The sequence below is a fragment of the Piliocolobus tephrosceles genome, chromosome 5 (assembly GCF_002776525.5).
Source record: "Piliocolobus tephrosceles isolate RC106 chromosome 5, ASM277652v3, whole genome shotgun sequence".
In the NCBI taxonomy this organism is placed as follows: Eukaryota; Metazoa; Chordata; class Mammalia; order Primates; family Cercopithecidae; genus Piliocolobus; species Piliocolobus tephrosceles.
In genome coordinates this window covers 153779714-153793004 of record NC_045438.1, presented here as the reverse complement: position 1 = coordinate 153793004, position 13291 = coordinate 153779714, and positions in this window count along the sequence as shown.

The following is a 13291-nucleotide window of genomic DNA, read 5'->3' as shown; positions in this document are numbered from 1 at the left end:
CAAGAATACAGGCAAATAAAATAATACAAACATGTTAAACTGGTTACCTACAGAGAGGACAAAAATAGGGGTGGGGAATGAGAATAAAAGGAAAGCGTGAAAACAAAGGAGGGCCTTGAGGAGATCAAAGGTTAGAGTTTGCTGTGGCCTGGACTTCTGCACCTGAGGGTCAAAAACAAACGCAACAGAGACAGGGAAGCCACTAGCCACAGGGTCCTTGAGGAGAGGGTGCAATGAGCTCCTCTCTAAAACCCTAACAGCACCCAGTACTCTGTCCCATCTTTAGGCAATGCCTAATTTTTGAACAATGGATATTTGATTGGTCAATATTTAACAAATGCATGAATAAGGGGAACAATTAATCTAACAGAGGGTGGCCAGGAGATATGAAGCCATTCTCCATAAACAAATAACTACAGATGCCCTCTTGGGTGCCAGGCACCGTGGTAGATCCAGTGAAATGAAGGATGAGGGACAGTCCCTTTCCTCATGGATCTAGACTGAGGCAGGGCAATGGCTGAATCAAGTAGCAATTATGACACACTGTTGACGGCAGTGACACAGATAAGAACAGGGCGCCCAGAGACCCTGACGGTGGGGCTCCTAACCTCATTGTTCAGGAAGAACATCCCAGGAGAGACTGATGTCCAAAAGATAAGGAGAAGTTACACAAGTAAGGAGGAGGGAGGGAATGGCACATAAGGGGCAAGAAAAATAGACACGTGCAGCGCAGCCTGGGTCTGAATGTCGCTGTCGTAGCTCTGACGCCTGCTACAGGCGGGCCCGTCTTCCTAGCCTTCAGATATAACATAGCAGTTACTTTCACAGGTAGAGCGATACCACATTATTAGTGTTCTCAAGCTGACTTTCTCAAACAAAAACTGAAAAAAGAAACAAAACTTGAGTTCTTTTTCAGAGCAAGCAAATGTGCACATCCAAGTAAATGGTGCCTAGAGCAGTCTAACAGGAGTCAAGTACTTACCATTGTCCTGCAAAATCATTTCAATGCGACTTAAGAGCAATATAGCATTCCGAACGGAAAGGCTTTTAGCCAGCCAAGCTGGTTCACGTTTCCATAGTTTTCCTTTCATCTCATGATTCTGATTCTTCAGCTGCGTATCAGCACCGATGCTCACAGCTGATACACTTGACAAGTCTCACTCTGGAAATGTTATGGTGTGTATAGCGCTTTGGTTTTCACTGGCTTGGTGAACTGAAACTAAGAGTCATTAGAAATGCCAGTGCTGGCTGGGTGCAGTGGCTCACGCCTGTAATCCCAGCACTTTGGGAGCCCGAGGCGGGCAGATCACGAGGTCAGGAGATTGAGACCATCCTGGTTAACACGGTGAAACCCTATCTCTACCAAAAATACAAACAAAAAAAAATTAGCTGGGCGTGGTGGTGGGTGCCTGTAGTCCCAGCTACTCGGGAGGCTGAGGCAGGAGAACGGCATGAACCTGGGAGGCAGAGCTTGCAGTGAGCCGAGATTGCGCCACTGCACTCCAGCCTGGGCGACAGAGACAGACTCCGTCTAAAAAAAAAAACAAGAAAAGAAATGCCAGTGCTAGAAAGAATGCACAAGATCATCTATTTCAGGCGGTCTCAAACTTGAGCCTGCAACAGCATTCCCTAAAGGACTAGTTAAAACTACACAGATAGCTAGACCTCACCCAGCATGGCCCATTCGGTAGGTCTCTTTTGGGGTTTAAGAATTTTGCATTTCTAACAAGTTCCCTGAGAGTGCTGTTCCAGGGACCACACTTTGAGAACCACTGAAGTACTCTAATTTTATTGATGAAGATATTGAAACCCAGAGAATGTTAGTGATTTATGTAAGATCGCACAAATTCTTGGTGACCAAACCCAAGTCTTAGGAGAATATGGTGGTTGGGAAATACAAAGCTATGAAGATTTTTAAACTAAAACCCTTGGTGTTAGTGGCCTCATAGAGGCATCTTATCTGGTTTTTACAACTATCCGCCTTCTCTTTCCACCCAAGCCTGAGAAGTACTGCCAACTATGGTGTGGGGTTGCAACAGCAGCATAGGAGGTGGAGGCGGGCACGGAGCATCCACAAAGCCCTAGATGTCCTCCCTGATGTTACTTAACACTGTATCTCCAAGCTCTCTGCACAGTTTTCAGGGCATAAGTCAGAACTGTGGGAACTAGCGAGGACTCAGCGAGAGCGTCTTACCCATGCTTCATGACACATTAAAAGGCAAAAACGTGTTCCTGCAGATCAACCCAGAATAGTCTGTTGCTCACCGGTTGGCCCCCAGTACCTACAAGGCAATAGCTGCTGCAGCTTGACAAACTCGTTGAAACTCTCTGAAACACAAAGGAATCACCACCAGCCTCCCTCTCCCATTGTAACCCTGCCATTGTGCAGGTTATAGTCTGGGAGAATGACGGCCACAGCAGTTGTAGGACTTTCAAGGCTTTAAACAAATGGGGGAAGGGAGGAGAACTAAACAAAACTAAACAAAAGCAACCACAGGCCTGTTTACCAGAGAGAAGGCTTAATGGGTTGCAAGAGAAAGAGCAGGAAGTCTGTGCTTTCACTCTCATTTGTCTGCTCAGTGGTGAAGAGCCTGGGATGGACAAAGATTTGGGCTCGCCACCCTTGTTTTGTTGTCTAAGGCTCCCTCTTTTTTATGAGGAATTTGATGGAGGAAGCCAAGTAAGTCATCAGTGGGGGCCCTTGCCATCATCAATGTCAGTTACTGAGTTGAGGGCGCATTGTTCAGGCATTAAGAATTCAGAGGCCAAGTTTCTCTGACTATTTATCATATCCAGGGCCCTGAAAGCTATGGACGACTCACATTATTAACTGGTATTTGTTGTTTAGAGCAATCTCATCATTACAAGACACTTTTTGGATGGACTGTCTCATGAGGTATTATTACAAAAATGGAAATGTCCTGCTTTGCAAGCAGCATAATTCTGAATGCCACCAAAAAATAATGATAATCTTTCTGCCCATTGAACAGTTTTGTTCAATGAAGTGTCACAATTACACCACAGTTTTTAAACAAGTTTACTAGTTCTAAGTGTGCTTCCATTCTCTTTAGAGCTACATAGGTATGTGATTTTTTTTTCCTCTGGAGATTTTTGATCATGGTGTGACTTAAAGGGAGAGTTTATGCATTTTATTCCAATGAATCCCAGTTTTAGTTAACTAGTTGGTAGTTGAGCAAGTCATATAATAACAATTTTCTTTCATCTGAATGCAGATTTAAAATAAAATATTCATAGCCTTTTTAAAAAATATATATACAGAAGTTCACTCTGTCACCCAAGCTAGAATGCAGTGGTACTATCAGAGCTCACTGCACCTCAACCTCCCACACCAAAACAATCCTCCCACTTCAACCTCCTGAGTAGCTGGAACTACCAGCATGCACCACCACACCTGCCTAATTTTTCTTTTTAATTTTTTGTAGAGACAGGGTCTCATGTTGCCCAGGCTGTTCTCAAACTCCTGGGTTCAAGGGATCCTCCCACCTTGACCTCCCAAAGTGCTGGGGTTACAGGCGTGATACAGCATGCCCGACCCACAGAGTATATTATTTAAAACAATTGTCTACTTAATTTTGAGAACTAATTACTAACAGGCAATAATAGCCATCTGACCACCAGCCTGAGCTACAGCTCATCTGACCCCCTATGGCCACAACTGAAAAGGCTGAAGGAATCAGCCAGAACTCCATCTACTCAACCCACAAAGGTCTTGTTTAGAAAGGAGTTCCAAGCTAGGGCTTCCAAGGTTGGGAAGGGCAAATTGTCTTTACTTTGCCTTTAATTTTTTCGTAATAACCTAGTTCAGATTTTTGAAAAGTAGAGGCTCCCAGAACAGCAGAACACACCATGCTGAGCTAGCACCTCGTGCTGCGCTATAAAGATAGTTAAGACCTCCCTCCAAAACTAAGTCCACTCTTGTGGTTTGCATCATTTCCCCTGCCCTCCCCACCCCCAGCTCCACACAGGTGCAACTCTGATGTAGTTTTAGGGTTCCCAGAGTCATCACCTCACCATCTAAGACTTGTGTTAAAATGCTCCCTGTAAAATTCTTTACATGTTGTTTTTTTAATTGCAGAAATGCCTGATTTACCCCCAAAGAATGTTTGAAGATCCTCAGAGCTGTGCAAAGATCCATAATTATCAACAATTGCTAAGGCAGCTTAACCCTTATGTAAAATATTATGCATACAAACGGCTTTATTTTGAACCAGTTCACATTACTAAAACTTGAGTCTGGTGCAGGCTTCATCCCAAGGCTGTGCTCAATAACAGCACAGTAGCTAACACCTTGGCTATGTGTCTTCCTGTTTGGTTGGCTCGTTTTATATCTTTGCATGTTTAAATAGGCAATGGGAGTGCTAATTAAAATGCAATCATGCAGATAAATTATATCATGTTCCTAAAAGGTAAAATGAAAACCCTTTTTATTTCAAAATCTTTGTGATATCCAAGGCAAAACACACGGTAATCCTGAGCACAGAGAAAACCTTTCATGATTATTGCATATTTAAAACCCAAATTTATTTCTAGATTTGTTTGCATATTGTTTATGGAATGTACAACACTTTAATTGTGAGTAATTTCTTGGGAGAGTCAAGACTTAGGGCTTTTAGTGCAAATGTTCAAGTTTCGGTAACTCTGATTAATTTGCATTGTCGGTATTCTAGCTGTCAAATGGGGAATACAATGCATATCTTAAAACCTACTCCAGTCCAGGGGTGAGGACAACCTCAAAACCCATGGTCAAGGTTCACTCAGCAGATTCTTTATTGTACCTACTGCTTACCAGCTCTCAGGGCAACTCTCCTGCCAGCAACCAAAGATCAAAGTCATCATGCTGACAGCCAGCAAACTGTTTTACCTCTCTGAGCCTCAGTTTCTTTCCCTGTAAAATCAGCCTCAGTAAGGCATTGCTGACTGCTTTGGGGATTAAAGGCCCATTTGAGAATTTGCTGAAAGCCATTTACACTGTTCCCCTAGAAACAGCGGACGGGCACATCCTCACAAAACTGAGCACATGAATCCACTGATCTTCTGATGCACATCCAGGGACCTCAAGTTAGAACTCCACGTCCCTTCCAGCACAGACATTCCATGTCTTCACCCAGGAGCCAGTTTTCAGCTCTAGCCTGCCTCCTTTACTCACACTGCAAAATTGGTCTTTGCAAAATAAATAAATAAAAGCATATACAAATGAGTCAGTGTGAGGGATCTTCTGCTGTGGATACCCTTTACAGCCCATGATAACACAAAACCATGTAAGCAACACAACTAATTTGGAATCATTGAAAGTATGAGACAGTCAAGCAGTAGTTCACCCACTCCCTCCTTTTAAAAGGCATGTACTTCATTGCAGGCCTCCATTTCAAGGTCACCGTCTCTCCCAGAGATTTTTACTACCTTACAGTCTCCAGTCCCAGGCTCAGATATGCTCATAACCTGCTTTGGCGTTTGGAGGAGGAAACCTGTTTGAAGGGCTTAGTTTTTACCTTTCAGCTTTGATCTACATCCCTGCAGATGTTCTAAAGTGTCACCCTGAACTCTCCTTCCCTCTGTCTCCAGGTCAGTTCTAGGACAGCATTTTTCATGGACTGTACCACAAAACAGTGTGATCCATGGCCAAATGGATCTGGGAAATTCTGTACCTTGGAGATTCCCAAAGCGTTTTATCATAGTAAAGGTTCTGAGAAGGCCTTCATAAAGAAACCAATTTAACTTTGTTTTACCCAGTGTTACAAAAAACCTACACGGGTCAGGCGCTGTGGCTCATGCTTGTAATCCCAGCACTTTGCGGGGCCAAAACGGGCAGATTCCCTGAGCTCAGGAGTTCGAGACCAGCCTGGGCAACATGAAGAAACCCTGTATCTACCAAAACTACAAGAAAAATTAGCCAGGCTTGGTGGTGTATGCCTGCGGTCCCACCTACTTGGGAGGCTGAGGTAGAAGGATCACTAGAGCCTGTGAGGTGGAGGTTGCAGTGAGCTGAGATGATGCCACTGCACTCCAGCCTGGGTGACAGAGCAGAACCCTCATCAAAAAAAAAAAGGCCAGGTGCAGTGGCTCATGCCTGTAATCCCAGCTCTTTGGGAGGCCAAGACAGGCAAATCACAAGGTCAGGAGATCGAGACCATCCTGGCTAACATGGTGAAATCCCGTCTCTACTAAAAAGACAAAAAAATTAGCCAGGCAAGGTGGTGGGCGCCTGTAGTCCCAGTTACTGTGGAGGCTGAGGCAGGAGAATGGCGTGAACCCAGGAGGCGGAGCTTGCAGTGAGCTGAGATTGCGCCACTGCCCTCCAGGCTGAATGACAGAGCAAGACTCGTTTAAAAAAAAAAAAAAAAGAAAAAACCCTATGTGATCATAGAATAATTTTCCTTTCCTATCCCATTGTTAGACCAGACTCAGAGAAATTCAACAATCTAGTCTCTCCCATGTTCTCAGCCAATGGACTCTCAATGAGCTTAACCTAGATTCTCTGTTGACCAGGTTCATTTGTCATTTCTTTTATCTAAACATCATTTTGTTCAAAGACTTCTTAGGTCTTTCCCAGCTTTGGTCACTGGTGCTGTCAAGCCACCTGGGTCCATTTCCTCTACTAGCAGTTCATATCCACACTCTCTTTTGGAACTTACAATGTACATTTGCATATAAAAAGACAGTCACCATCCTGTCCCCCATTGTCTCCCCTTCAAATGTGTTTAAATAGAATCTTAACAATTTGGAGCTGAGAGGGCCCTGAGAGATCACCCAAACATTTTTCTAACTTCATAAAGAGAACAGACCTGCAAGGTTAAGTGACTTGACAGAAATACGGCCTGAGCTCAGATTTCTTTATTCCCAGTCCAGTGGTCCTAGGAAGTGGTTCAAGCTTCCCAGTGGCATATGAGATGATTCATCCCAGAGAGTAAATTTAGTAACTTGCAGTGAGGAATGAGATGTGCCTCACACAAGACCAGTTATCTACACGGTGATCTACCCAAGGATAAAATCACACTCAGATGCTTTTGTAAAGGGTGGCTTAGAGATGAGGAGTTGGATTTTCTTAAGGGATTGATGTGCTGGAAAAAGCACTGGCCTGGGAGTTAGGAGGCTGATTCTCATTCTCCCATTAACCAGCTGCAAGTTCTTCATGTCACTGGGCCTCATCAGCTAGATGGTAGCAAATTAGACAACTACCTTTAAGTCCCTTCTAGCCCCACATTTAAGGTTCTGTGATTCTAAATTCTTGGAATTGCTCTGTCTTTGTTTTCAGTATCCCTTTTATGTTTTAACATACAAACCTTTAGCCTTTGGTCTGGGGTCTTTTCAATCCATAATCACCTAGTTTTGGGAATAGAGTCATTTTTGTCCTATCATGAGCATTAGGTAAATTCCAGATTCTTGAATAAAGTCTTCTTAAATACACACACACACACAGGTATTCACAGCTGTTGATTTGATCTTCCTCATCTCCTCCTGGAATCTCTGAATTAATATAGTTCCCCGCTACTCACCATTATCTATTCATTCTGTCTCCACGGAAAGGCCCAGAGTGCTCAGGGAAGGCAGAGCCACGTTGCATGTGAAATCTAGATGAGTCCATTTGGTAGTCTCCACAGCTTCCTGCAACACCAAATCACAGTGTCATTAGCTTCAGATTGTTATGACAGGGTCTCTTAATTCAAGTCTGTGATAGTGCCTTTAAATCACAACATCTATTAAGTGGTTTCATTTATTTAAAGAATGTCCACTGCCCCCAGGGCCTCTGGGCATGGGTACAATACACTGCTATCAAGAGGAGTCCACAGCAGCTCTCAGTAATCAACTAGCTGTTCATTATCACACTTTCACCAGTAACACTAAGTACATCAACAAGGATGAACTATCAGAAACATATGATTCTTGTTCACACTTACATAAAATAGTGACAGTGCTGTTAGTAATTAGTTACCAGATCCTCAATTGCTTTGTTCTTTGGCATTAGTAATGTGCCACTTGAAGTTTTACACCAAATTAACATTACCCACATTCAACTGTTTCAAAGCCCTTTGAAAATGTGCTATCCTTCTTTGCACACGAAGACGACACGCCTGACAGTAACACGTGCATTTGAATCATTTGCTTCCAGCCTTAAGTTAAGAATGTATAGAGACATCTATTTCCACCTGACCCATTTTGGAACAGGATCATTTTATTCTGATGTTATTAGCCAGAGTTAAGAGATTTGTCCACCATTATGAAAAATTATTTCACTATATGAAGCTAATTCGCCTGTCTCAGGAATAAGTTTATTAATATGCAACCTGTCAAACCATCAGCCTAACAGATTAAGGTGAGGGAAAGCAAATTCTGAATATAACCAAGGCATTTACTCAACTAGGACTCAGACTGGCTCCAAGCTCAGCTCATAGACAGAAACGTAATGCCAGAATTTGGGGGATAATATTAAATAATTTTGTAATCAGTGCTAAGTCCCTTAAATTCCATTTCTATTTTTCTATTTGTAGAAAGCAAATGATATCTGTTGATATCTAAATTTCTTATGAAAATGAATGAGGTAGCAATTACATGAATTACTTCCATTTTTAAGAGAAAGTGCTTCTGGAATAAAGAGGATTAGTGGAGACTAGGCAGGATCCCAAAACCGGGCTCCAAATTCTGTTCCAAAAATGTGGGTGTCTACACTGTTAAAAGAAACAAAAGCTGGATCCAATTCCATTGGAAGTAACTATGCTCACTTTTGCCTTATAAATGACCCTGTAGAAAATGTTTACATAATACCTAGGGATTTATTTTTTGTTTTCCACTGACACTATAAATCAAATATTTTCCATTGACATTCTAACTAGAAAATTGGATCTAAGTCTTCTCACTGGTTAACACAGCCTTGTAAGATCTGGAGTCAAGTAGCTTCATTTCCAAATCCATCTGAAACCCCCAGATCTTTGACTACCCACTTCCAATTGAAATACGAATGTGTCAATTAGCTATCTGGCTGAGACAGGACACATTGAATTCCAAAGCTCCAGATTTTGACATAGGATGAAATGCTTTCAATGCTATAAATGCATATTCTAGAATTACATTTACTCTTTTTCTCTTCTGTATTTTAAAGTAATTGTTAAGTTGTTGTTATTATTGTTCTTGAATGTGTTGTCTTTTATGTATGGAAATTCACCTGATTCATCAACAGGAAAACATGCTTTTGTGGTTTTCTCTTAGTATAAACTCCATTGCATTGCTCTCCATTTCACCAAATTCCTCTTGCAACCATATGGAGCATGTCTGGTTGGATTAAAGAGGCCCCTGTGTTTAACTGGAAGAAGTTTGGTGAGAGGGTTTGCATTCAGTAACATGAAAGAAATTTAGATTTATGATCTTTGATTCTTATTATCATGGCCTAATAAACAGAACTAACTATCTCAAGTATTATAGGAATGTAATCAAACATTTATTGGGGAAATATTACCTTAAATATTTACTTGAAGAATATATTCTACATTCTAATAAGTTTTTACTATGTTGGCAAACAGAAAAGAATGACAGGATTGGTAACAAATGTTTTATTCCTGCAAGTAATTATTTTGCTTAAAACAAAATGCTCAACTTTTTTTTCCTTTCCACAATGTGAATGCTTCGATCCTTTTGTATAAAAGGCTTAGATGATCAGTTGCCTCTAACCAGAATGACTGCATATGTTCAATAATATATCAGTTTCATCATCCACCATAGAATAGGCACATATGACAATAAATCATTTTGGGAACTTCCTGAATCTCAGCCAAGTTGTAGACAATAAAAGATCTTGCTTGTAAAGGCAGCTATAAAAGTTAATTTCATACAGGTTCCCCAGCACACATGCTACGGTTCAGTTCCAAACAGATGTGAGCTTGGAACAGCAGTGGAAAATGGCAAGAAGCATTTTTGTTAACTTTCCGTATCAGGAGATCCAAATACTTCATGTTTTGTGTAACCTTTGGTCATTAACACATTGCAGCAGGTATGAAAAATGAATTCTTCAAGCTTTTCTAATGCCTAAGATGCTATTGTTTCCAGTCTAAAGTATCCCTCCACATTGCAAAGATTATCCACCAAGCCAGACATGCAGAAACCAAGAAAATCCTCACTGAACAAAATAGCCAAGACAACAGCAGACATTTGGAGTTTCACTTTGAGAGAATCTCTTGAAACATGAATTTTCATTTATTTCCTTCCTTGCTTTGGACTGTAGATGTCCTAGCAGATAGCTGCAGAGACAGTTATCCACTCCATTCACCCACATCGTCGCCAGGAAGAGGAGGTTTGAAGGAAAGAAGGTTAGACTTCAGCAACATCAACGCAGTTACGTGAGTGGGTTTAAAATATCCGTTTGTCAGCCGGGTGTGGTGGCTCACACCTGTAATCCTAGCACTTTGAGAGGCCAAGGTGGGTGGATCATGAGGTCAGGAGATCGAGACCATCCTGGCTAACACGGTGAAACCCCGTCCCTACTAAAAATACAAAAAATTAGCCCGGCGTGGTGGCGGGCGCCTGTAGTCCCAGCTACTTGGGAGGCTGAGGCAGGAGAATGGCATGAACATGGGAGGTGGAGCTTGCAGTGAGCCGAAATCGTGCCACTGCACTCCAGCCTGGGAGACAGTGAGACTCTGCCTCAAAAAAAAAAAAAATCCGTTTGTCCAGGATCACACTTAGTCCTTGGTCACAAAGGTCGCTAGAAACTCTTTCCCTACCCCTGCCAAGGACCACTGTTTACCTTTATTTATTCCTAAGATTCCCATGAATTTAGGCTAAAACCATGTTTCTCCTGATTTCAAACAACAGTCGAGTTCTCAGCAAGTCACATGTTCATCTGAAGTTTCGTAATTGGAACCATTCTCTATGCATCAGCAGAGCTTCATATTAAAGATTCTCTGGAATTGATTTGCAACAATAATGATCAATCCTTCAGTTTATCTTTTGTTGGAATGGGGATTTTCTTATTGTGATAAAGACAGGTTCTCTTTACAGAAGCCCTGCTGATCTTGAAGAGTGCAGAGCACAACTGGTGTCCGAGACCTTGCAGGACAATTAAGTGCCCAGAGATGAATGAGGGGATCATTAACATTTTAATCATACACCTGAAATTAATTAAAGCCAACCTAGGGACTGAGGTGCTCCAGGCCACAAAAAAAGTGGAATGATGATGTTATGTGGTGGGTATGTACATTATCACATCTTACGCTGGCAGAATGTTCTAAAATTACAAATGGCACTTATTTCCATTTATTAGTTCATATGAACATCAACCCAGCCTTATAAATTTGTGAGGGATTCTTATTTTGAGGAAAGAGAGGCTCAGTGATATTAAGTGACAGGCTCAGGCCAATCCTTCTGCTCTAACAAAATGACTTTAGACTGGGTAATATATAAATAATAGAAATTTATTTTTCACAGTCCTGGAAGCTGAGAAGTCTTAAATCAAGACACCAGCAGATTTCATATCCAATAAGGGCTTGTTTCTATTTCCAAGAAGAAGACATCTTCTGTCTGTGTCCTCATGCGGCAGAAGAAGCTAAAGGATAAGAAGGGACAAATTCACTCCCTCAAGTCCTTTTATAAGGGGCACTAATCCCATTCCCTGAGGGCAGATTCCTTGTGGCCTAATCACCTCCCAGTGGTTCCACATCTTAATACAATCACCTTGGGGTTTAGCTTCCAACACAGAAATTTTAGAGGGACACTGACTGTTGACCCTTCAACAACATGGTTTTGAACCATGAGGGTCCACTTGCAGGCTGGTTTCCTTCTGCCTCTGCCACCACTGAGGCAGCAGGACCACCACCCCGACTCCTCCTCTTCAGCCAACTCAACATGAACATGACGAGGACAAAGACCCTTATGATGATCTACTTCCACTTCATGAATAGTAAATATAGTTTCTCTTCTTTATGATTTTCTTAATGACATTTTCTTTGTTCTGGTTTATTTTATTGTAGGAATATAGTATATAATATACATAACATACAAAATATGTGTTAATCGACTGTTTATGTTGTTGGTAGGGCTCCTGGTCAACAGTAGGCTGTTAATAATTAAGTTTTGGAGGAATTGAAAGTTACATACAGGCCGGGCGCAGTGGTTCATGCCTGTAATCCTAGCACATTGGGAGGCCGAGGTAAGAGGATTGCTTGAGCTCAGGAGTTGGAGACCAGCCTGGGCAACATGGCAGAAAACTCATCTCCACTAAAGGAATGTTTAAAATTAGCCGAATGTGGTGGTGCACCCCTGTAGTCCCAGCTACTCGGGAGGCTGAGGCAAGAGAATCATCTGAGCCCGCTGGGGCATGGCGGGTGGTCGAGGTTGCAGTGACCTGTGATCGCACTACTGCACTCCAGCCTGGGTGACAGAGCAGGCCCCTGTCCAAAAAAAAAAAAAAAGGTTCTATGCAAATTTTTCTCTCCATAGGGGTGGGAGTCAGTGCTCCTAACTCCCACACTGTTCAAGGGTCTAATGGCATATTAAAACCATAGCAGGGATAACCCTAAAAAAGGACAAAGGAGACAAAGGCCATAATCCCAAGGGCACGGCCTTGAAAAGGCAGTAGGCCAGGAGTCACTGCACAGCCCAGAGCACCACTCGTACGGTGTCTAGGGTCTGTGCCCACAGGGATGTCCACATAGAAGACATGGGAAATGAGGTTCTTCTTACAGCTTGGCCGCTGACCAGCTATGGTCCTGGAAAACCAGTTTAACTCTTGGGCTTCCCTTCTCTCATCTTTAAAAGTGAGGAGGGTGGATTATAAAATGAACCCTAAAGTCCCTTAAGATTTGACCTTCTACATCCTCTGGGTGGAGATGGAGATGAGCTGTATGTATTGGCAAAAGACAGTAGGAAATGTGCTTTGGGAGCCTTGGGCTGATAGTCCACCTGCCCCTTAGCGATGTGTTATCACAAGTACTTTGCTTTTCAAAAAACAGGGCCAGGTGCGATGATCCACACCTGTAACCCCAGCACTCTGGGAGGCCAGAGGCAGGCAGATCACTTGAGTCCAGGAGTTTGAGACCAGCCTGGGCAACATGGCAAGATCGAGTCTCTACAAAAACTACAAAAATTTTCCAAGAGTGGTGGCCCATACCTGCTGTCCCAGCTACTAGGGAGGCTGAGGTGAGCGAGACTCCATCAAAAAAAAAAGGAAGGAAGGAAGGAAGGAAGGAAGGAAGGAAGGAAGGAAGGAAGGAAGGAAGGAAGGAAGGAAAGAAGGGAGGAAGAGAGGAAGAGAGGAAGAGAGAGAAAGAGAGAAAGAGAGAGAGAG